Genomic DNA, 23,760 nt, shown 5'->3' with positions numbered 1-23,760 from the left:
AATGGATCGTGGGTCACTACATCAAAAACTAATGATGTATGGTGACTAACATAACATAATAAAATTTAAAAAAAAAGAAAAAGTAACAGGTCTTGTAGAGGTCACCACACACACACACACACACACACACACACACACACAAACACACACAAAAGACCTAAAAAAAATAAATAGCAACATGTCAGAAGTAAGTCCCTCCTTATCAATAATTACTTTGAATGTAAATGGATTACCCTCTCTACAAAAGACAAAGAATGGCAGAATGAATTTAAAAAACATAAGCCAACTATATTCTGTGTGCTCTCCATAAGAGACTCACTTTAGGTAGAAAGACACAAACCAATGGAAAGTAAACTGATGGAGGGGCAACTGGGTGGCTCAGTCGTTAAGCATCTGCCTTTGGCTTGGGTCATGATCCTGGGGTTCTGGGGTCAAGCCCCACATCAGGCTCCCTGATCAGCAGGAAGCCTGCTTCTCCCTCTCCCACTCCCTCTGCTTGTGTTCCCTCTCTCGATGTGTCTCTCTCTGTCAAATAAATAAATAAAAATCTTTAAAAAAAATAAGTAAGTAAGTAAGCAGATGGAAAAAGATACTTGCAAATAGTAACCAGAAAAGAGCAAGGGTAGCTATATTACCATCAGACAAAATTTTTTTTTAATTTTTGAGAGAGAGCACGCACATGCACATTCATGAGCAAGGGCTGGGGAAAGGGGGCAGAAGGAGAGGGAGAGAATCTTAAGCAGACTCCTCGGTGAGCACAGAGCCCAACTAGGGGCTCAATCTCACAACCCTGAGATCATGACTTGAGCTGAAGTCAAGAGTTGGACATTTAACCCAACTGAGCCACTCAAGTGCCCCAGACAAATTAAATTTTAAATCAGAAAGTTTACACAAGGGACAAAGAAAGACATTATATATTAATAAAAGTTTCAAAACAACAAGAAAATACAGCAATTATAAACATTTACACACCTAATAACAGGCCATCAGAATATATGAAATAAAAATTGACAGAATTTAAGGAATAAATAGACCATCCTATAATAATAGTTGGAGACTTCAATACTCTATTCTCAATAATGGATAGAATAACCAGACAGAAGATAAGTAAGGACATAGAGGACTTGAACAACCCAATAAGTCAACTAGATCTAAGAGACATATACAGAACACATTACCCCACAATAACAGAATACTCTTCTCAAGTCCATATGGGATGTTCTCTAAGACAGACCTTATGTTAGGCAACAAATTAAGTCTCAATAGATTTTTTTTTTTAAGTAAACTCTATGACTAACATGAGGCTTAAACTCACAACCCTGAGATCAAGGGTTGCATGCTCTACCGACTGAGCCAGCCAGGTGCCCCAAGTCTCAATACATTTTTAAAAGATAGATATTATAGGGGGTGGAGGAATGGGTTAGCCTGGTGATGGGCATTAAAGAGGGCACGTTCTGCATGGAGCACTGGGTGTTATACACAAACAATGAATCATGGAACACTACATCAAAAACTAATGATGCAATGTATGGTGATTAACATAACAATAAAAAATTTAAAGAAAAAAATTTAAAACCAAGTACGTCCTACTTCAAATAATAAAACTTTTCCCACAGTAAAAAAAAAAAAAAAGATAGATATTATACAAAGTATCTTTTCCAACCACAATAAGATAAAGTTAGAATCAACAATGGAAGGAAAACTGGAAAATTCACAGATTTGTGAAGATTAAGCAACATACTCTTTTTTTTTAAAGATTTTATTTATTTATTTGACAAAGAGAAAGGGAGAACAAGCAGGGGGAGCAGCAGAGGGAGAGGGAGCAGCAGGCTCTCTGCTGTGCAAGGAGCCCAGTATAGGGCTCGATCTGACAACCCTGGGATCATGACCTGAGCCAAAGGCAGACACTTAACGAACTGAGCCACCCAGGCGCCCCTAAGCAACATATTCTTAAAGAACTAATGGGCCAAAGAAGAAATTGCAAGGGAAATTTTAAAATATTTAGAGACGAATGAAGCAAAACCACAATATATCAAAACTTAAAATGGGATGCAGTGAAAGCAGTGCTAAGGGAAAATTTATAGTCATAAACACATTAAAATAAAAGGAAGATCTCAAATCGGCATCCTAACTTTACAATTTAAAAAACTAGAAATTCAGATGGATTTTCCTTCCAGACTATGGATTTCTGCATCAAAAACAGGTTTTGTGCAGTAACAAACAATACCAAAATCTCAGTGCCTAATATAATAGAAGTTTATTTCTTATTTGTCCAAAATTTACTACAGGAAAGAGAAACTCTCCCAAGAAGTTATCTTCCATGTGTTATCTCAGAAATCCAGGCACAGAAGTGGAGTTGTTTCCTGTACCTGAAAACAGAAGAAAAAATTAGTGATCAGTAGTGATCAGGCTATCATAGAATCCTATGAAATCTTCAAAACTTGAAATAATTTGAGTGAACCAGTGTTCTTAACACCAAATAATCCTAAATAGAAAATAAAGCATATTGCTAGCGGATTCGAAAGTAAACATAACCACCATTTGCCTAGCACTTTACAAGTCACTTTCACAGATATAATCTCTTCTGATACTCATGCTGAAACTACAAGTTAGATGCTATTATCAATTATAATAATTGGCATTTCTCTTGGGCAGATGTTTTTATGTTTAATATGGATTATTATTACTAGCCTTTCCTGTGACTTAAGAAATCTCCAAAGTTAGAAAAAAGTTTTTCACTGATATATTCTCAAATATTTGTTTTACTTACATTATTTAATTTCTGGCTTTCTGCAAAATTGTCTTAATTATTTTTTATTTTGGGTGTGTGTGGTGTGAAATAGGGAGTCCAATTTCATTTTTGTCCATATGAACAAATAATTTCCCAGTTCCATTTATTGAAAAGATATTTTTTAAAGATTTTATTTATTTATTTGACAGAGAGCGACACAGGGAGAGAGAGAACACAAGCAGAGGGAGTGGTAGAGGGAGAAGCAGGCTTCCCACAGAGCAGGGAGCCCAATGCAGGGCTCAATCTCAGGGATCATGACCAGAGCCGAAGGCAGACACTTAACGATTGAGCCACCCAGGAACCCCTATTGAAAAGATTTTAAAATAAGCTTTTAGAAGTAAAATTTCCTTCTGTATTTGTCTGGGTTTTTTCCTTATTTTTTTTAACCATTCATCTACTCTTTATCCAAGTCAATATAAAGCAAGATTCCAGTATTACATAGCGCCACCAGTGCAATTATTTTCTCTTTGAGTTTGAGTTAATCTGACACAGCTAGGAAACCACTTGAAAGAATTGTTCTGATCATTTTGTTGACTTCCCAAGAGCAAAAATTATGGACAGACAGTAACATCCAATCATAACTCTTTCCTGCACAAGGCATGTTCAATGGGCAAAAAGTCATTTGCAGAAAGTATGAAAATCCAAGACTGTTAACAATAACTTGTTAGAACTAATGTTATTCAGCAAGATGAACATATAAAAATCTAACCTATTCCTTATTCAGCTAAGGCTGACTAATCTTCTATGAGAAAATATAAGAAAACACCATCCATAACATCAAAAAGCTGTAAAACATGTAAGCATAAATCTAACATGAAATATGTAAAAATTATATTTTTAAACTATTAGGTTTTCCTCAAGGACATCAAAGAATAGAGAGACAAGCCATATTCATGGATGACAAGGCTTAACACTATAAATACATCAGTTCTCCATCAGAGTACTCAGTAATTCAGTGTAATCTCACCCAACAGCATTATTATTGAATTTGACAAGCTGATTCTAAAGTTCACTTGGAAGTGGGGTGCCTGGGTGGCTCAGTTGGTTAAGCATCTGCCTTCAGCTCAGGTCATGATCCCAGGGTCCTGGGATGGAGCCCCGCGATGGAGTCCTTGCTCAGCAGGGAGTCTGCTTCTCCCTCTCCCTCTGCTGCTCCACCTGCTTGTGTGCTCTCACTCTCTCTCTCTCTCTGCCAAATAAATAAATAAGATTTCTTTAAAAAATCATAATTATATAACACCACCCACATATATATAGATATATCTAGAGAGAGAGAAAAAGAGAAAGAAATGTGAGAAGAAAGAAAAATGTAATAGTGGTATCTTCTGCTTGGCGGTATTATAGTGTACAATGAAAAAGGATTCCTTCTATTTTTCTGATTTTCAGAAATTTATATAATGTGCATTGTTTTAAAATGAAATAATAAATTTTAAAATAATAAAATAAAAATAAAATTCACCTGGAAGAGAAAACACATAGAAATAGCTTAGAAAACTCTGAAATATACCTTATTGCATCATACCATTCCACAGCCAGAGGTGCCATATCGAAGTAAACCCCAAAGCCATTGTAAGTTAAAGTATGGTATTGGTTCTGGAATAAATGCATAAGGTCAATGAAAACAATACTGATTGGATACACAGAAATCTGGTATTTCCATCAGAAATAATTTCTCTTAATGAAAAAGCAAATACTTTCTTTGATCCCACTCCCCCCCCCCAAGTGCTCCATTTTTTGCTTCCTTTTTGCAAAACAGTTTCTAAAACAGTTGTCTGCATTTGCTGTGCTCAATTCTGCTCTTCCCACTGTCCTTTAAACCCATTCCAATCAAGCATTTGCCCCACCCCAGTCCCCACTCCACCAAAACTGTTTCCATCAAAGTTACCAAGGATACATGGTTAACTCCAATAGTTGTTGCTCAATCTTCATCTTAAATGATTCACAGCAGCTTTTGACATTTGACCACTCCTTCCTGGAACCAATTTGTACATTGGCCTTGGGGACTCCCCACTCTCCTGGTTCTCCTTCATCCCAGTCCCTCCTCCTTGTTTCTTTTGTCAATCCCTTCTTTTCTCTCAAGCTCCTAAGGAGGATCCCAGAGCTCAGTCTTTGGGCCTCTTTTTTACCTGCACTCTGTTCTTTGGTGGCCTCAGGGCTATAAATATCATCTATATGCTGACAATGCCAAAGTTTATATCTCCATCCCAGATGACCCTCTTGAGTTCCAAACTCAGATATCCAATTGCCTGCTCAATGTCTAACAAGTACCTCAAAACAAGTATGTCTAAAACAGAATGCCTGGTGGCTCTCAATCTCGTTTCCCACAGCTTGCCCCATCTCATCCTCAAGCAGACAGTAAGGTTAGGTCAGGCCAAGGCCTGACTGATGGATCAGTAAAGATAACAATAAACTACTTTTAGGTTCAGATGGTTTATTACTTACCTAGCTGGCAAAACTAAATTTCCACGTGGTTCTTGTCCTGCAAATCAAAAAGGATGAATTGAAAAAAGGGAGGCAGGGGCACCTGGGTGGTTCAGTCAGTTAAGTGCCTGCCTTCGGCTCAGGTCATAATCCTGGGGTCCTGGGATCAAGTCCCACATTGGGCTCCCTGCTCAGTGCAGAGCCTGCTTCTCCCTCTCCCTCTGCCATTTCCTCCACTTGTGCTCTCTGGCTCTCTCTGTCAAATAAATAAATAAAATCTTTAAAAAAAAAAAAAGAAAAAGGAAAAAGGGGATGAAATATTCTAGACTAATAGATGAAGCAGTTTTAGTCTGTAGCTCTTGGGGGTGGGGGTGGAGGGGCAAGAAAATTCTATACCTCTTCAGAACCTGGGAGACCACAGAAACTGGTTCATGATGGCATCCTAAGAGAAGAAGAAAGGCAAGCAGAAAATGGCCCCAGTGCAGCTCTTCACAGGCCTCCCATATTCTCTGTTCTGGGAAGATCACAGGCATTCTGCCAAAACTCAGACAAGCTGTTGTTCAAGTCTTTGCCTGTGTGGTCTATGTGGCAGTGCCAGGTGGCCAGGGCACCGTACTAGAGATGTTCTTACACATTCAGTCAATAGCAACAGTGCCCTGTGTGATCTGTCGACATGGGGCATATTGTCCCATTCTCCCACCCTCAGCTCTCTGAGTTCATCTCCTCTTTGACCCCTCGCTCCTTCCACTCCTGCCATGCTGGCCTCCTTGGTGGTCCTCAGACATACCAGGCACACTTCCAGCACATTGGCTGTTCCCTCTAACTGGACTATTCTTCCCCCCAGATATCTTCAAGACTTATTCTCTCACCTCCTTCAAATAAGTGGGGTATCACATGAGTCTCTATATTCAACTTCACAAATCCTCTTTACCATGTTTCTTCTCCCTAATTTTCTGCCTTTGGTCTCAAGAGAATGAGGAAGGTAGCAGGGTCTCCTTAATCTCCCATGCCCCACATGGCACCCAGGATGGTGGCTCCTCTCTTCCCAACACAATCTCCCAGACCCATCTCTCCAAATCTTTCCCCCACCCCCCACCTGCACAGAGAAGTTACCTCTGTTTAAACCTCTCCAGTTTGCTTGATCCACCACATTCAAAGGAACTGGCCACACAGGATCTACCCTTCTGAGAAGATTCTGGGAAGTACAAATAACATAATATTGTTTTTCCATTACACTTATTGCTGAGAAAAGTTCCACCTGAATGTCATTCTTAGCAATCTGATTAAGCCTTTAGTGTCTGAAGCCAGACTAAGGGGGTTAAAATCCTATCTCTATACATGTTTGACCTTAATTAAGCAAGTTATTCTCTGGACCTCCTTGTCCTCATCTGGAAAATGATGGCAATAATAGTACATACCTCTTGGAGTTGTTGTGATGATTAAATGAGATTAGTAGATGTCAAAGTGCATGTAGTGAATATTCAGTCAACATTAGCTGTAATTATTCTACCCACTGTGTCTTGGGTTGACCAATGATATGGCTAACACATCCCCAATGATATATAAAGGGTATATTGGCCTCAAAGGTGCCTGTTGCTCTCTCAGAAGCATTCTAGATGGTTCCACAGGCTCCCTCAGTTGTCCAAACAGGGATCCAAACTTCAGGCAGGAGAAAGAAACAGTCACACCATATGCTTTGTGGGAGTCTTAGGTATTCCCCCCCAAGATCACACTAAAACATGGTTGGCAGAGGTTACTTGCAGGGCAGAGACAAACATGCACTACCACTGCCCCTGAAATACTTCTTCCTGTTTCCCATCCTTGAAAGAAGAAGTGGTTCAGGACCTGACCTGAGTGGGGCTGAGGTAAGATTACTAATTTCTGGAATAGGACAGAAGGGAAGTTGCACTTCCTTCACATGAAAAGAACAGAAGGAAAAGAACCACAAACTCTTTTATCTGATAGTTTGCTCCTAGAGGAAAGGGATAGACACAAATATCAAAGGGCTAAACTTCTCCTCATTTCTGGGGAATAGGTCAGATATGTCCTAAGATATATGACTCTGTTCACTGCCTGACAGTTGAGCCAAGCCTACAGAGCCACTGTATTTGGTTTTTTTTCCTCCTGACTGCATTAACATACAAAGAGTATTATGAAAATATTAAAGAAAACAAGAAAAAGCAACATGGAGTCCCACTTCCATCATATATATCAGCTTTTCTGCACTCATTCCCAGCACAGACACAATTTACAAATTTGTCATTATAGGGTAGGTTTAATTCTGTATCATGGTTTTGTTATATAACATTTTAACACAAATATTTCATATTTATACGCATTTTAATGGGTATAAAGTATTCCATTGAGTTGAGAAATTTTAGTGATTTTAGGCAGTGCTGCATTAAAAAATTGTCTACATACAACTTTTTGCTTCTTTGGAATTCTTTTTTATGGATATAATTTTTAAGATGAAATGACTCAAGCAAATTAGATGCACACTCTGGGGCCCTTTAAATGACCCTCGAAATGGGTTGTACCACATGCATCCCATGTTGAAGCCAACATTTTACAGTGCTTTATAGTTTCAAACCATTTTATAAATTTTATCTCAACCACACTGGCAGGTTGATCTAAATTCCACCTCCTGGGGCAGATACGTTATAGTAGGTTAACTCCAGCTCCCTCTCCCATGCCTCTCTCCAAGAGAGAGACTAGAAAAGCTCCTTACAGGATTCCCCAGCCAGTCTTACAGCCAGGAGTGGCCATGTGATCCCATTCTGACCAATGAGATGTAAGGGAAACCTTGATGGACAAAGAGGATGACATTTCCCCTCCCTGAACCTTCTTCCTGAAATGTGGAAGTGATGACTGGAGCAAACTATGTTGTGAAGGAATACAGGTCACAGGAAGGGAATTAAGTCTATTCAGAGAGGAGCAGAGATACCATGAGGGAGCCACACGGCCTCTGAGAGAGAAATGGAGAGTGAGTCCTGGAGCAGCCTGGATTCTGTGGGTGCTTTCCAGTTTTAGTCCAGCTCCCACACATCCTCATACCTGTTCCCCATGTCTCCACACCAAGCCCCTATTTTCTTGTAGAAATTCAGGTAGGTGTCTATTCTTTGTAAACAGTCAAGCCTGCAGGTATTACAGCAGTTCTTACAATGTTGTAGTCCATGTTGGTGGACTCAAAGGATAGAGGCAATTAGGGGTTTTGTTCTTCCCGTGCCACACCAGAAGCCTATTGATTGCTGTCTGAACTACTTGTATCCTGCTGAGCATTTCAGGATGAGGCAGACTGCAGATGATTTCAAGTTTTTTTGTTCTGTTATCAAAATACACCCCCAATTTCTGGCTACCTAAGGCCTAGGATCAAGAGGGAAAAGGACTAGCATTAGATTCATCTTTATACCCTATTTGAAGCAGCATCAGTCAGTAGAAAGTCAACCGCTCTGTGGAGATTCAAACATAAATATACCTGGTCTGAGTTAGCCATTGGAAGCCACCCAACATCATCGTTAAGAGCATGTCAGTTAATCTGGGTTCAGTCGCTAGCTCTGCTTTCTACTAGCTGTGTGACTTTGGGCGAGTTAACTTACCTCTCTGAGCTTTGTTTTCCTTATAATTGTTAAACCTTAAAAATAGAAGAATCAATTATTTTACTAGCAAAAATAGGTTTATTCGAGAATAGCACAGGATTGCAATTTGGGATATGGACACTATGATAAAACCACAGGCAAGTACAACAAACAAAGGATGTTATTTTATAAAACAGGAGGAGAGTAGGAGGGATTGTTTTGAACAAAAGTCCATTAGAGAGGAACAGGGTTCCAGATGATGACAGTTTCCCATTGGCAGAATTGCAGGGATGGTCAATTTCTTGTAGGAGATGCAGTATACATCTTTCCCTGTTGAAGCCTATAATTTATAACTCTTTCCTGTTGAGGATTCTTCTGTTGGGGTCTGTAATTAATTCTTCCTGTAACTGAGGTTGAGTGGTATAGCTTCCTCTTCTAGCCTCCCACTCTAGCCTCCTGGTTCTGCTTTAGTGAGATCTCCTTTTATTAATTTTCACATAATTGGAAATCATATTATTTACTCATAGTGGATATTTGTTGTTTTAGGCCACTCAATATCCATTCTTCCCTTGTTTTGCTAATAGTAGCCAATTTCCTTTTGATCAATTACCCTTCTACCATTGTATACATTTCTTGGTGAGACAGTAAATCAAGGTAAGTTAAGGAGCCTTACCCCCCCATCTTAACTAAATGAGTAGCCTCTTGACCAAAGTAAGACCAAATGGACTCTATGCTTTTTTTAAAGATTTATTTATTTATTTATTTATTTGAAAAAGAGAGAGAGAGCACATGGGAATGGGGGGAGGGACAGAGGGAGAGAGAGAATCCCAAGCAGACTCCCCACTGAGCACAGAGCCCAATGCAGGGCTCCATCTCAGGACCCATGAGATCATGACTTGAGCCAAAATCACGAGTCGGACACTTAACCAAGTAAGCCACCCAGGCACCCCTGGACTCTCTACTTTTAATTTGAATTTTGAGCACAGTGATGCAAAGGCAGAAAATTAATATTTGGCTTCTTTCTGTCCTGTCAGGACTGCCAAAGTCACAGTTTCTGTCCTCTCTGAGTCTGCTTCCCTTCCATCAAATTTCATTTTTTGCTTGTTAGCCAGAGTCTGTTTCTGTTGGTTTTGCCAATAAGCCCTAACTGATACACTACTTAACAACCAAAAAAAATTGTAAAGATTAAATAATGTAGGGTGCCTGGGTGGCTTAGTCAGTTAAGCGTCTGCCTTCAGCTCAGGTCATGATCCCAGGGTCCTGGGATCTAACCCCTCATTCAGGGTCCCTCCTCAGTGGGGAGTCTGTTTCTCCCTCTTCCTTTGCCCTTCCCCCACCACTCATGCTCGCTCTCTCTCTCTAAAAACAAGATTAAATAACATATGTGAAAAGCTTAGCACAGCACATGGCATGTAGGATATACCCAACAAATGGCAATTTGTATTGGTTGAGGCTGAGGTTTCACTGCTTTAATAAGATGCAAAAATCACAAAACCTTAAACCAGACTGCCTTATTGATAGTCCAGGGAGGTTAGACAGGTTCCACAGTATGAGAGAGCCAGGCTCATTTTAGCAGGTTGCTCTGTTATCCCAAGGTATGTCTTCATCCACTTCATCAAAGATAGCCTACCACCATGTCGAACTTCCCACTGGCAGGAAAAATAAAGAATATGCCTCTTTCCTTTAAGGGTGTGACCCAAAAGCTACACCTATTTCCTTTCCCATCTCATGGGCCAGAACTTAGTCACACATAGCTGCAAAGGAGGTTGGAGTTTAAATTCTGGAAAAAATTAGAGTTTAATTTCTAAAGAAGAAAATAGATACCAATAGACAACTAGGTGTCTCTGCCACATTATCATTAACATTACATTAAACATCCTCTGGTTACAATATCTTGTACAGTTTGGCAAATAACCATGATCCTTGACCTGATATTGTATCATTACTGTCACATTCAGCTTCAGGGTCTCCATTTTCAGGGTTTTACAGACCTAGGGGTTTGGGGAAGGGCTGCATGTATAAAGCCTTCCTCCAGAAAAGCTTTGTGCAGCTTAAATAAGACCAAGAAACAGGGAGATGGAGACTTCATGGTTCCAAATGAAGAAACACATGTTAGAGAATGGGCTAAGCCTGGAGAGGCCAAGTGAGTTGGGCATTTCCCCCTCCAAGGGACTCCTCAGCAGGGAAGGGGACCATGGTAAAGCTAAATATCACCCCCAAGAACACCTTGAACCTCAGATCCTGAAGATCATAAGAGATGGACCCAGTCTGCACCAGAGTGAGACTAGGGACACCTCTGACTACCCATAGGCAGCCAGGCACATGTGAGGAACCCTCTGCTATCTCTCCAATTCTTTCCTCCCAGTGTCTCACTCTGGAAGAGCTAGCTTTCAATTAGAAGATGAAAGAGGATCTTGGAAATCAGTTCTTTGTCTGTAGTGTCATTTGCAAATATCTTCTCCCATTCTGTGGGTTGCCTCTTTGTTTTGTTGACTGTTTCCTTTGCTGTGCAGAAGCTTTTTATCTTGATGAGTCCCAAAAGTTCATTTTTGCTTTTGTTTCACTAGCCTTTGGGGGTGATTCTTGAAAGAAGTTGCTGTGGATGATGTCAAAAAGGTTACTGCCTATGTTCTTCTCTAGGATTTTGATGGATTCCTGTCTCACATTGAGGTCTTTCATCTATTTTGAGTTTATCTTTGTGTATGGTGTTAGAGAATGGTGGAGTTTCATTCTTCTGCATATAACTATCCAATTTTCCCAGCACCATTTATTGAAGAGACTGTCTTCTTTCCATGACATATTTTTTCCTGCTTTGTCAAAGATTATTTGACCATAGAGTTGAGGGTCCATATCTGGGCTCTCTCTTCTGTTCTATTGGTCAAAGCACTGATTTCCAAGATCTATAAAGAGCTTCTCAAACTCAACACCCAAAAAACAAAAATGAAGGGGGGAAAATTGGAGGGGGAGATGAACCATGAGAGACTATGGACTCTGAGAAACAAACTGAGGGTTCTAGAGGGGAGGAAGGTGGGGGGATGCGTTAGCCTGGTGACGGGTATTAAAGAGGGCATGTACTGAATGGAGCACTGGGTGTTATACACAAATAATAAATCATGGAACACTACATCAAAAACTAATGATGTAATGTATGGTAATTAACGTAACACAATAAAAAAACAAATAATCACATCAAAAAATGGGCAGAAGACATGAACAGACACTTCTCAAAAGAAGACATACAAATGGCTAAGAGACATGAAAAAATGTTCATCCCCCTCATTAGCCATCAGAGAAATTCAAATCAAAATCACATTGAGATACCACCTTACACCACTTAGAATGGCAAAAATGGACAGGGAAGGAAACAACAAATGTTGGAGAGATTATGCAGAAAGGGGAACCCTCTTACATTGTTGGTGGGAATTCAAGTTGGTACAGCCACTTTGGAAAACAGTGTGGAGGTGCCTCAAAAAATTAAAAATAGAGCTACCCTATGACCCAGCAATTGCACTCCTGGGTATTTACCCCAAAGACACAGATGTAGTGAAAATAAGGGCCATATACACTCCAATGTTCATAGCAGCAATGTCCGCAATAGCCAAACTGTGGAAAGAGCTGAGATGCCCTTCAACAGATGAATGGATAAAGAAGATGTGGTCCATATATACAATGGAATATTACTCAGCCACCAGAAAGGATGAATACCCAGCTTTTACATCAACATGGATGGGACTAGAGGAGATTATGCTAAGTGAAATAAGCCAAGCGGAGAAAGTCAATTATCATATGGTTCCAGTTATTTGTGGAACATAAGGAATAGCATAGAGGACATTAGAAGAAGGAAGGGAAAAATGAAGGGCGGAAATTGGAGGGGGAGACAAACCATGAGAGACTATGGACTCTGAGAAACAGACTGAGGGTTTTAGAAGGGAGGGGTTGGGGGGATGGGTTAGCCCAGTGATGGGTATTAAGGAGGGCATGTACTGCACGGAGCACTGGGTGTTATATGAAAACAATGGATCGTGGATCACTACATCAAAAACTAATGATGTATTGTATGGTGACTAACATAACATAATAAAATAAAATAAAATTTAAAAAATAAGAAAAAAGAGGAAAAAAAGAAAAAAGAAGAAAGAGGAATGAAAGAGCAGATCACACCCCTGTCACCTCAAAGTCTCTAGAGCCAGAAATAGACCTTATATGCTATGGTGAATTATGTACATATGTATCTTTCCCCCAGACTATCCAGTCTACAAATATTTACTATGTCTCACTTGAGAGCAGGGAATGTGTCCTGTTCATGGCTCTATCCCAAGACCCAACACTATCTTTGGCTGGGGCTTAGGAAATGTTGTTTAAAGATTTTATTTATTTATTTATTTATTTATTTATTTATTTATTTTAGAGAGAGAGAGCAGGGAAAGGGGCAGAGGAGAGAGAGAGAGAATCTCAAGCAGATTCTATGTGGAGCCCGACACAGGCCTCGATCTCAGGACCCTGAGATCATGACCTGAGCTGAAACCAAGAGTCAGACACTTAACTGACTAAGACACTCAAGTGCCCCAGGAAATGTTGGTTAGATGAACCACATCACAATTTTGATTTTGTGTTGGACACTTGTGGTTGCCTCCCCAGCATTCAATTTCCATCTTTCCAGCAACTCTTTTTTGTTTGTTTGTTTTTATTTAGATTCCAGTTAGTTAAGATGCAGTGTAATATTAGTTTCATGTGTACAATATAGTAATCCAACAATTCCACATCACCCAGTGCTCATCACAACAAGTGCACTCCTTAATCCCCATCATCTATTTAACCTTCCCAGCAACCAATTCCTTCTCCCCACAAACTCTTATTTCCATTTGGAGAACTATGGGGTTTAAGGTTCACCACCAGCTCCAAGTGTAGAGCATATGAACTAAGTTAAGCCAATCCCGATCCATATATTCCATACCCCTGATTTCAGCAGTTGGTTTAAGTGTGAACATGTGACCTAAGCAAGACCCATCAAAGTGGATCTGAGGACAAAGATGCTTTTTCTATTTCCAATGTAATGTAAAACCTGGAACCACTGCAGACATTTTTGCTACCGTGAAGAAGGTCCACCTGAGAATAAACCAACACAGCATAAAAGCAGAGCCAGATCCCTCTTGCAAATGTGAAGCCCTGGATCAAACCACACCTGAAATGCTCTCTACATCTGAACTTTGCAGTTGAATGAGTCAATAAATTCTTTTCATTGCTTAAGTCATTGTGGGTGGAATTTTTTATTTGCAACTAAAAGTATCCCAGCTGATCCAGAGATATTAAGTTTTATACAGTGGAAGAAATCCAAGCTGACATATGATAAAGACTAACAGTTTCCAAAAGTCAATCCAACACAAATAAAACAATGGGATGTATGTAAATATACATGAATTTTCAAACAGTCCAAAGAAAAAGCAGAGAATGTTGAGGGCTTATTTAAGTGTATTGGACAGCTTGCTGCAAAATTTGGATAAGAAGAAACAGTTCAACCCTCTAGGTGCCTTCTTTAAAATATTTCAGTATTTCCCTAACACCAACAATTAAAAGCCAAACTCCTTAGCCCTTGATAATTTAGTCCATAAATAACTTTCAGCCTCATTGCTAGCCATTTATAGTCCAAGCACACTACATCAGTTACACTTGGTATGCCCTATGTAATAGCCAGCATTCAAGATGGCCCCTTTGATCACCCTCCCTAAATATTCGTTCACACCCCTTCCACACTGAGCCATGGCTGGCCTGTGTGACCAATAGAATATAACAGAAGTGAAAGTGTGTGACTTCCAAGGCATTTCGGTTTCTGCCTTGCTCCCATAGATTACTCTCTCTGAGTCTCAAGGAAGCCACACCTCATGCTGTAAAGGACATATAAAATACACTGTGAAGAGGCCTTGATGGAAAAGAACTGAGGCCTCCCACCAACAGCCAAGACCAACTCACCCTCTGTGTAGTGAGCTACTTTGGAGATAAATCTTTCAGCACTAGTCAAGCCTTTAAATAACTGCAGCCCTGGCTGACATCTGACCACAAGCTCTTTAGCTCACATTGAAAACTCTTCCTGGGTCATAAAAATGCCAATGAAGCCTGAGTAAGCTGTAGTGGTGATTCCATAGTGTCTTTTGCTTTCAAAAGAATTGGTCTGCAGATGGAAACGTGTAAGAACTATTGTCAACAGAGAACTGAAGCAATAACTGAAGCAGAGTGCTTGCAACATGGTGGGGGGGAGGGGAGGAGGTTAAATTTTGACAGCATTTAGAAAAGAGGAACATCTCGTTTCTGACACTTCCTGCTCACAGATAGAACAAGAAGTGTGGGTTTTTTTTTAAGAATTTATTTATTTATTCATTCATTCTTTTATGTATTTATTTTTAAAGAAAGAGAGAGAGCCAGCAGGAGGAGGGGCAAAGGCAGAGGCAGAGAGACAGTATCAAGGAGACTCCGTGCTGAACATGGAGCCTGACATGGGGCTTGATCTCATGACCCTGAGATCACAACCTAAACTGAAATCAAGAGTCAGATGGTAACTGACTGAGCCATCCAGGTGCCCCAGAAGAAGTGTGGTTTAAGGGATCCACCAGTAGGGTTGCTGGAGGGGAGATGGGGTAATTGGGTGATGGGCATTAAGGAGGGCACTTGATGTAATGAGCACTGGGTGTTATATGCAACTGATAAATCACTAAATTCTATCCCCTAAAACTAATAATACACTATATGTTAACTAAACTGAATTTAAATTTTAAAATTTTTAAATAAATAAGGATCCACCAGTGACGTTAGAAAAGCCATAGCTTGGAGTCTTTTTCCAGAATCTTGATAATGAAAGTTATTTTGAGAAGAGAGAACAGGAAGTTCTTAGAGGTAAGGCACTGAGTCTAGAAACAAACTAAAATTTGAGAAGTGGTCTGAATGATGTCCAGTTAGAACCTGGAAGAGAAAGGTGGATCTTGGAAAGATTTAGAAAGTAGAAAAGGGAGGACAAGTTCAGATTTAGTTACAGATATGGGAATGAACTAATTGATCTGAACAACACAACTTAGAAAGGCAGCCATTGTAGACATATGTGAAGATTAACTTTCAGAAATAAAATATAGTTTTCTTAAACACTGAAGCACATTTTACAAGAACCATTCCAATTTTATGCCACAAAAGACAAGAAATGAGGCATGCCATACTCTCTGATCATGAAACATTAAGGTAAAAAATAGAAAATATCAAAAATGGAACTAAAAATGCCAAAGTTTGAAAATTGAACATTTTAAGAACATAGAACGAATAGTGAACACATAGTATGATAATATATTTTAAAATAATAATAATAGGGGCACCTGGGTGGCACAGTCAGTTACGAAGCTGCCTCTTGGTTTTGGCTCAGGTTGTGATCTCAGGGTCAAGGAGGGAGCCCCACATCCGGCTCCATGCTCAGCACAGAGTCTACTTAAGATTCTCTCTCCCTTGAACGCTCTTACACTATTGATGGGAATGCAAACTGGTGCAGCCACTCTGGAAAACAGTATGGAGGTTCCTCAAAAAGTAAAAAATAGAGCTACCCTGGGGCACCTGAATGGCTCAGTAGTTGAGCATCTGCCAGGGTCCTGGGATCGAGCCCCACATCAGGCTGTCTGCTCTGAGGGAGGCCTGCTTCTCCCTCTCCCACTCACTGGCTTGTGTTTCCTCTCTCGCTGTGTATCTCTCTGTCAAGTAAATAAATAAAATCTTTAAAAATATATATAGCTACCTACAACCCAGCAAGTACATTACTCAGTATTTACCTGAAGGATACAAACATCGTGATTCCAAGGGGCACATGCACCCCCAAAGTTTATAGCAGCAATGTCCACAATAGCCAATATGGAAAGTGCCTAGATGTCCAGTGACAGATGAATGGATAAAGAAGATGTGGTGTATATATATATATATATATATATATGTATATATATATATATATATATATACACATATATATACATATATATATAATGGAATATTACTCAGCCATCAAAAAGAATGAAATCTTGCCATTTGCAATGACACAGATGGAAGTAGAGGGATTATGCTAAGCGGAATAAGTTGGTCAGAGAAAAACAAATACCATATGATTTCACTTATATGTAGAATTTAAGAAGCAAAACAGATGAACATAGGGGAAGGGAAGGAAAAATAAAATAAGATGAAAATAGGGAAGGAAACCATAAGAGACATTGAACTCTAGGAAACAAACTGAGGGTTGCTCTAGGGGATGTTGGTGGGGGGATGTGGTAACTGGGTGATGGGCATTAAGGAAGGCACTTGATGTAATGAGCACTGGGTTATAAGCAGTAATAACAGTTATAAGCAACTGATGAATTACTAAATTCTACCCAGTAACTAATAATACAGTATATGTTAACTAAACTGAATTTAAATGAAGAATTTTAAAAAGAGAGAGAGATTCTCTCTCTCTCTCTCCCTCTGTCCCTCCCCCACTCTCTTTCTCAAATAAATCTTTTTAAAAATAAAATATAAATAAATAAATATAAAATAATAATAACAAAAAACGAATTACAACTGACATTGATTGAGCATTTACTGTGTGCCAGTTCTAAGTGTGTTAACTTTTCTTATCTTCATAGGAAGATAAGATATTATCTTCCTATGAAGAAGATATTATTACCCCCATTTTCAGATGCAGAAACTGAGGCACATAAAAGTTATATAATTATATACCAAGTTTTTACAATGGAGGTTTTATATCTGTTGGTATGCTTTGGGTTACAAATAATAGAGATCCTAATTCAAACAATAACCAGTATATCAGATCACAGATATGATCTTTCAGAGGTGGATTCCAGAGCTGGGCATTCAGCAGCTCAGTGGCATTATTAAAAACCCAGTGATTTCAGGGTGCCTGGCTGGCTCAGTTGATAGAGCATATAACTCTTGATCTTAGGATCATGAGTTCAAGCACCATGTTGAGTGTAGAGATTACCTAAAAAATAATAATAATAATAAAATTTAAAATCTCCCTCAACCTTATAAAAAATTTTAAAATAAAATAAAATTATAAAAACAAGAATCCAGTGATTTCATGTCATTTTTTTAATTCCATGATTACGTTAAACTGAATTGTTCTCAAGTTCCTCTTTACAAGGGTTCTCCTTGCTTCCTCTTTTCTATATGAAAATGAGGCTCATTTGCCTAAAATGTTTAGCTTTCATAATATCTAGTACTGCAGTTTGTTTAGCTTCTTGCTAGGCCCTTACAGCCGAATTCATGAATTCCTCATTTCTTCATTTTTTCATTAAAATTTGGTATTATGTATTAAGCAACTATTATCTGCCAGGCATTGGAGATCAGAAGTAAGCAAAGCACGAAAAGTCCCTGCCCTCCTGGACTTTTCTACAGTTGACCCTTGAACAATACACAGGGTTGGGGCACTGACTGCCACACACTCAAAAATCTACATATAACTTTTCACTTCCCAGAAACTTAAATACTAATATATATATAAATACCAAGCCTTACTGACAATATAAGCAGTCAAATAACACAATTTGTATGTTATGTGTAGTACATACTGTATTCTTACACTACAGTAATCCAGAGAAAAGAAAATATAGGAAGAGGAAATACATAAGGAAGAGGAAATACATTTACAGAAATATATATATTTACTGAAAAAAACTCTGGGTATAAGTGGACCCATGCAGTTCAAACCTCTTGTTCAAGGGTCAACTGTATTTGGGGAGTGTAGCAGATACTGTCAGCACACTGCCCTCAAATCCCTCAGATCCTAACACCCTCAGAATCTGTCAAACAACTTCCGGAGGGCTGCTAGGCCTGCAACCCATTAAGCCAAAAATGCAAAAAAAAATTAATGCCCAGCTCTCAACCAATAACTTTCAGAGGTTGGAATATAAATACCCTAGCTCCCTCGCAAATTAGATGGGATAATTCTGAGATATATTTTTCATTGTTTCCCAGCATTTCCCCTCTGGATTGTGGTCCAGTCACCACTGAGGTAGCTGACTTAACAATGCATCCTTTGTACAAAGTTTCAGTTATACAAGATGAATAAATTCTGGAAATTTAATGTACAGCATAGTGACTATAGTTAAAAATACAATATTGTATACTTGACACCTGCTAAGAGAGTAAACCTTTAATGTTCTCACCACACACACACACACACACACACACACACACACACACACACACACACAAAGAAGATGACTATGTGAGGGGCGCCTGGCTGGCTCAGTCAGAATACCGAGCAGCTCTTGATCTCAGGGTCATGGGTTTGAGTCCTGAGTTGGGTGTAGAGATTATTTAAATCAATAAATTTAAGGGAAAAAAGATGACTGTGTGAGATGATGGCTATGTTAATTAGCTTGATTGTGGTAATCATTTCACAATGTATACATATATGAAAACATCTGTACGTTATAACTATATACAATTTTTATTTACCAATTATACCTCAATAAAGCTGGAGAAAATTTTTTAAAATGTGCCTTTTATTGGTTGCCTTTCCTCTCTGCCCCTCTGCCAGTGATCCCAACACCTCTCAAACAAACTCCTTGTACCCAAATCTGTCTCAGGGTCTACTTCTGGGAGAACACAACCCAAGGCAGATACAGATGATAAGCAAGAGAGAGGGTACAGCTTCAAGGAAATCCAGTGCCCCAGCTGTGAAATGCAGCTGAGAGGTAAAAATGAAAAAAAAAAAAAGTGTCCAACAGATTTAGCAACATAAACCTGACCCTGTAAAAGGTCATTGTAGAGGCATGGGGCATGTGGAAACCAGAATGCTGTGGCTTGAAGAATAAGTTAAAAATAAAAAGTAGATGTGGTCTCTACACCAGGAAGAGGAAGAAGTGATGACCTTGGTGGCTGTGGCCACAGAAAACAGAGAGATAGATAAGATGCACAGATACCCCACTGTATGGAACATCTAATATGCCTGGACATACTCAGGAGACTTAGACAACTGGCAAGGAGGTTGGCAACTGAATTAGTGGTAACCACCAAGATAACTAAGAAAAAAAAAGACAATTATTAACTATAGAGAAAACAAAAAGTTACACAAGAGAGAAAAACTAATCAGAATATATTACATTGCTTGGCCATGAATAGCATTTACATAGTCATAATGATGTAAAGTCAGAACATTAATTTATTTTTTTAAGATTTTATTTATTTATTTGAGAGAGAGAGAGCATGCGCACAAGCAGGGGAAAGGGGCAGGGAGCCCAATGTGGGACTCAGTCCCAGGACCCTAGGATGATGACCTGAGCTAAAGGCAGACGCTTAACCAGCTGAGCTACCCAGGCACCCCAGAACATCAATTTAATCAAAAATAAAACTTTAATTGTATTGAGAGGATGGAAGAAGGGAGGAGTGGTAAAACAAGAGAAAGCCCACATTCCATAGCAAGAAAGCCTGATAGATCATGCCTAAAAGTTGAGAAGTCACATTATATGTGTGTTGCTTACAGTTAGGAAAATAAATGCCAAAATTAGCAAAAGTGATAGCCTGGGGTAGGCGGAGAGGGGACCAAGGGACTGTAGGTTTTTGTACAAACTTTGTATAATCATTTGGCTCTTTTTTTTTTAAGATTTTATTTATTTATGAGAGAGACAGAGCATGTGCACAAGTCAGGAGTGGGTGGGTGAGGGAGAAGCAGGCTTCCTGCTGAGCAAGCTGAATCCCAGGATCCAGAGACCATGACCTAAGCTGAAAGCAGACCCTTAACTGACTCAGCCACCTAGGCACCCCCTAAGCATTTGGCTCTTAAACCAAGGTTCTTCAAACATTTCTGAATGTAACCACGGTTTAAAAAAAAAATGATTTTTACTTTACAACCCGGTGCATACATACGAGTATTAGAGGGTTTGTGAACTGGTGGAATCTCTAATACACTGCTGGTTAGTGTGAAAACTGGAAGAACTACTTCTGAAACACAGGTTCAAACACTGCATATCCTGCCCAACAAGTCTACTTTTACATATTTGTTAAAGTAAATTTAGCACATATGCACCAGGAGATACATGCAATAATATTCATATTCACACTGTCCATAATGACTAAAAACTGGAAATAATCCAATGTCTGTGATAAAAGAACAAACAGACACAATGCATAAATAGAATATTATACAGCCAAATGGAGCACCATGGATGAATCCTAGCAACACAATGTTAAGTCAAATTAGCAGGTCCCTGGTATTGCATGCTAAAGAATAATTGTTGATTTTGTCAGGTGTGATGATAGTAATATGATTACATAAAAAAAATCAACAGTTTTTAGAAATGAGTACGAAGTATGTATAAGTGACTGTATGTAAAGTAAAATTTTAATATATTTTTTTAATTCAAGTATAATTAACATACAGTGTTATATTAGTTTCAGGTATAAAACACAATGATTCAACAATTCTATACATCACTCAGTGCTCATCACAATAAGTCTACTCTTAATCCCCTTCACCTATTTCACCCATACCCCTACTCACAACAAGTACACTTTTTTGACAACTGAATTATAGTCTTCATTAAGATTCTTTTTACAAATTTGTGTCTCCTAATATGGAAAGGTTGCTTTTTACTTTAATATGTGCTTTGCAAATTTACATCCCCAATAAGAAGGGCTTTGGTGAAATGATAAGATGTCAGATTTGCTTTAAAGTATTCCAGGGAGGTTGTGGTCCATATATACAATGGAATGTTACTCAGCCATCAGAAAGGATGAATACTCACCATTTGCATCGACATGGATGGGACTGGAGGAGATTATGCTAAGTGAAATAAGTCAAGTAAGGAAAGATAATTATCATATGGTTTCACTTATATGTGGAACATAAGGAATAGTATGGAGGACATTAGGAGAAGGAAAGGAAAAATGAAAGGGTGAAATCTAGAGGGGGAGATGAACCATGAGAGACTATGGACTCCAGGAAACAAACTGAGGGTTTCAGAGGGGAGAGGGGTGGGGGGATGGGTTAGCCCAGTGATGGGTATTAAGGAGGGCATGTATCGGAATGAGCACCAGGTGTTATACACAAATAATGAATCATGGAACACTACATCAAAAACTAATGAAGTACTGTATGGTGACTAACATAACACAATAAAAAAATAAATAAATAAACTTTTGGAATATGAAAAAATAAATGAAAGAATGAATGAATGAATAATAAATAAATAGTACATAAGTAAGTATTCCAGGGAGGGGTGCCTGGCTGGCTCACTTGATAGAGCATGTGACTCTTGATCTTGGGGTTGTGAGTTCAAGCCCCACATTGCATGTAGGGAATACTGAAAAATAAAATCTTTAAAATAAATGAATAAAGTATTCCAGGAAAAAAAGAAAGAAAACTGTGGTAGGTGAAGCAAGAGTGGCAAAACCTTGCTAATTGTTGAAGCTGGGTGACGGGCATATTGAGGTTCATAATATTCCTCTTCTCTCTGTTTTGTGGGTTTGAAATTTTCACAATAAGAAAAATTTTAATAAACAAGCCAGTTCCCAGAAGATAGAATATTTTCATGCCGCATTCATTTAGTTCAAAAACAAGTAAAATGAAACTCACAATATGTGTGATAATTAAAAGGAGCAGGAAAAATGAAAAACTCAAATCCAGGTAAATGGTCACTTCTGGGGATAGGGGAGAAGTCCATCCATGAGTAAGTTCTTGGAAATAATCTACTTGCTGGGTTAAATACTGAATTCATGTTGCTCAGATTTTATAATAAATGGTAACAGAATACAAGAGGGGCATTCATAGGCCAATTAATGATAGTATTGTAATGTAATGAAGCATTACACATAATTCAATTCTGTGCACCTGAAGTTTAACAAAAAAGCACAGTATATGGTTTCTCTACCAGGGATCTTACACTTCCAAAAGTGGGAGTAATATCTCAAAAAGATTTCTGAACCAGGAGTTGGGAAAGAGAGCTCCTGGCCTTTGTTCTGCCACTAACTTGCCACATTGCTTTGGAAACTAATTCCTGTGGCTAGCTCAGTTTCCTCACTTATAGAATGAGCGAGCAATTTGGCCATACCATTGCTGAAGTTCCTATTAAGACAGGAAGAATGAGGAGTGCCTGGAGGCTCAGTTGTTAAGCACCTGACTTTGGCTTAGGTCATGATCTTGGCGTCCTGGATCAAGCCCCACAACAGCTGCTTCTCCGTCTCCTTCTGTCCCTCCCCTCTCCCCCGGTCATTCTCTTTCTCTCTCTCTCTCTCTCAAGTGAATAAAATCTTGAAAAAAATAAAAATTAACAAAAAAATTAAAAAGACAAGAAGAATGACTGGATACTGGGCTGAGAGGCAAAACACAACAAGCATCTCTGGCATCAGGCTTCCAGCCCCTCCCCACAGCAGAGTTACCTCACAGCTCACAACCTTACACCAGGGCCTCACTTCCTGCTTCCAGGACCCTGGGTCTGGCCTTCATTCTTCCCTGGTTCCTCTCTCTTGTAGAACCAGTGCTGAGCCCATTTCCTGATGTCCCCAAACCCAACATCAGCCCCTTCAACCTCCCTTCTCCCTCCTCCCATGTGTGCTCCCCACCCAGAAACACAGACATCCTGGCCTAGCCCCTAATTATTCTTGAGAAATCCACTCTGCCTTTAGTACCTGAAGAAACAGTGCAAGGCCTGGTAGTTCGTGAAGCCACCTACACACTCCCTTCTCCAGGCCCAGAATGTTTGCTCTCTGACATGCAGGGGCAGGCAGGGCCAGAGAGTGCAACTGGGTCTTCACAACAGGGGTGACTCAGCCAAAACAGGAAACACCCAGGGGACCTGTTTTGCTACTGGGTTCCTCCCAGACCAGTTCCACGTGTCCTCCTGCTTCTCTTCTTCTGTCTTGCTCATAACCAGGAACTAAGCCCACAACCAGCCCTCTCACTGCCTCCATGTTTCTCAGGAAGACTGCAAGCACAGAGACTAAGCTAGTCAGAGTGGG

The 23,760-nt window shown here is 39.4% G+C and overlaps 1 long non-coding RNA gene across 6 annotated transcripts; it reads right to left on the bottom strand.

Moving 5' to 3' along the window:
- Positions 1–1,790: 1,790 nt before the first annotated feature.
- LOC114214537 (uncharacterized) lies at positions 1,791–23,553 on the bottom strand. 6 transcript variants are annotated; one of them, XR_015769556.1, is made up of 7 exons: positions 23,431–23,553; positions 8,809–8,843; positions 6,326–6,407; positions 5,609–5,654; positions 5,234–5,270; positions 4,299–4,384; positions 1,791–2,369 (listed from the first exon to the last, which is right to left on the bottom strand). It is a non-coding gene; the product is annotated as an uncharacterized LOC114214537 (long non-coding RNA). The 6 variants fall into 6 exon arrangements; XR_015769555.1 differs by lacking the exon at positions 8,809–8,843 and adding an exon at positions 3,759–3,980; XR_015769554.1 differs by lacking the exon at positions 8,809–8,843 and having other exon boundaries at positions 5,234–5,468.
- Between the last annotated feature and the right edge of the window lie 207 nt (positions 23,554–23,760).

This window comes from Eumetopias jubatus, unplaced genomic scaffold, assembly GCF_037043125.1.
Source record: "Eumetopias jubatus isolate StellerSeaLion01/CBP00866 unplaced genomic scaffold, mEumJub1_p1.0 scaffold_12, whole genome shotgun sequence".
Taxonomy (NCBI): Eukaryota; Metazoa; Chordata; class Mammalia; order Carnivora; family Otariidae; genus Eumetopias; species Eumetopias jubatus.
Note: the sequence above shows the minus strand (reverse complement) of the source record. Positions and strands in the feature narration are given on the sequence as shown.